Source organism: Schistocerca americana, chromosome 5 (assembly GCF_021461395.2).
Source record: "Schistocerca americana isolate TAMUIC-IGC-003095 chromosome 5, iqSchAmer2.1, whole genome shotgun sequence".
In the NCBI taxonomy this organism is placed as follows: Eukaryota; Metazoa; Arthropoda; class Insecta; order Orthoptera; family Acrididae; genus Schistocerca; species Schistocerca americana.
Window position 1 is genome coordinate 303,894,226 of NC_060123.1, and position 2,429 is coordinate 303,896,654.

At 38.2% G+C, this 2,429-nt stretch overlaps 1 non-coding gene across 1 annotated transcript; it reads left to right on the plus strand.

Moving 5' to 3' along the window:
- The first annotated feature begins 665 nt into the window (after positions 1-665).
- Positions 666-738, plus strand: Trnaa-cgc. Its single transcript has one exon. It is a non-coding gene; the product is annotated as a tRNA-Ala (tRNA).
- Positions 739-2,429: the final 1,691 nt, after the last annotated feature.

A 2,429-nucleotide genomic window follows, 5' to 3' on the forward strand; every position in this document is an offset into this window, starting at 1 on the left:
TTGTATAAAAAAACTAGTGAATGCATACGCATTCCCGCGAAGCATAGTGTACGCAATGATGTAGTTTATGCTAATGAAGATAAAACTCTGCCGATCACAGATGTCATCGTACTTTCCTCATTCGATATAGCAAAACTACCCCAGAACGTGTCAATAGATAAAACCTTGAAAACAACAGAATCAATTTTGTTAAGCTATCACACTAAGAGGAAAAGGGAACTATTTGTATTTTTGGAACCGTTGGAGTTTAGCATTGGCTTTAACTACAGTGAATATCTCGGGAAAGTATATTAACAAAACCATGATTTGGTAACGGTAAGTTGACTCTCTGGATTACTAGCAGACATTTATTACTAGTATTTTGAAAGAACCAACTTGTGCCACAGAAGATAGTTATGTAGTAATGAAGAACTGACGAAAAATTTATTGTATTGCAGGGAGGGTAAAACGACTGCGCGCCTTCCATATGGTTTTTAACCACCAGCACCAAAGCACTGATTACAGTTTACAAAAAGAGTCAGACAGGAACAAATAGGAGCAGTGAACGGGTTCAGGAGATGTTTAGTCACACAGATTCTCAAAAAACATAAAGAACGCGACAATAACCAACGCTAGGATAAAAAATGCATTACACTGAAGTAACTTAGCCGTATTACAGTACACCGAGCGAGGTGGCGCAGTGGTTAGCACACTGGACTCGCATTCGGGAGGACGACGGTTCAATCCCGTCTCCTGCCATCCTGATTTAGGTTTTCCGTGATTTCCCTAAATCGTTTCAGGCAAATGCCGGGATGGTTCCTTTGAAAGGGCACGGCCGATTTCCTTCCCCATCCTTCACTAACCCGAGCTTGCGCTCCGTCTCTAATGACCTCGTTGTCGACGGGACGTTAAAACAACACTAACCTAACCGTATTACAGTACAATTAGCTCACGCTTTTCCTAAGCAGTGCTAAGCAATATTTCGAACAACAGGCCAGTTAGGGTTTAATCCAAGACATAAAATTGTACTTAATGAAAAGTGAATAGAAGGTATGAAGAATCTAGAGTTTGCAAATTACTACGTGAATTGTACGATCGTTTTTACATAGGTCAAACAGGTCGTAAATAGCATCAGATCTAGGGAAATTATTGGTCTGAACAGTAAAACTGGTTTTTGCTTTCATTTACGAAACATAAAACATGGAGCAAGTAGTTCCGCGAATACTATGGAAATTCTGCGCGTAGTGCCAAAGACAGCGAAACTGAACATATTAGAGAAATGACAGGAATTTAAGTGGAGAACAAGAGTGGGCAAATTAAAGAATGTGCAATCTGAATTTAAATTCAGTACTTTTTTTGCTTTATTTAAAGAAACGATATAATCTAGTTATCGTAATCATTTGATAGGCGTAGCACGACGCAGCGCAGTGCATGCTTTTAAACACTGTGACATCACCGAAAAACCGTTTATAAATGTAATTTGAAATGATTTCTGAACGAAAAACATGTCTTTTTAAAACCATGTGCTATGAATGTTGGAAAGTTATAGAGGTTTTAAAAGAACTTAACGGATACAATGTAAAATATTTTTATTTACTGGCACACTAGTTTCTTATTGAAATGTAGTTAAGTACTATATAAAATTTATCTGGATTTATCAGTGACAAATATCGATCACTTATAAGGCTATTGTAGACTAATCAGCTAAGGAATACTAGAACTGTGGAATGAGGACAGCGTGAAAGAATACATAATGAACGGAAATGATAAATGTCATATACTGCTAGCCACATTTCGTCAACAGATTACTCAGTGCCATTTTAGTCGACATAGTGAATTCCAGGCAGATGTGCGCGAAGTATCAACGCATATTACATATCAATCTTGCCAAGTTGCTATGAACCTTGTAAGCAGTTCACACCAGCATTTTTAGACGGCGTGTGTGCATAGTCTATGGATCTTTGATGTTTCAAATAGCCTGTATGTCGCTGTGTTGATTGTTCTGTTTAATGCGTTGGTATTCAGTATAGTTTGCTATTTTGTGGTATATACTAGCAATAGTTACATCATTACCCGTAATTATGTAGGAAGCTACAAGCTCTACGAGTACTTATTTCTGAGCAAGGAAGTTGAAAACGGCAGGGAAGCTACACTTTGCATGGACGAATCAGGCAGTTTGTGCGAAATATGAAGGCACCTGTGTGTGTTTCTGAAAAAGAAGCATACTGATTATGGTTACTATAATAATAACATAAAATTAATAGTAACACATCCGGAATAGTGATGTCCGACTCTACATACTTGTATTGTTGTCTCTTGGTGAGTTTGAATCAGCTGAACACAAATTCCTTACCACGTTGACGCAATTGCCTCTCTGGTAACAGTGATTCTGGCATTATAGAGAAGCGCAAGAGAGGCACAAAGGCGTATATACCAGATGTGTGTCGTCA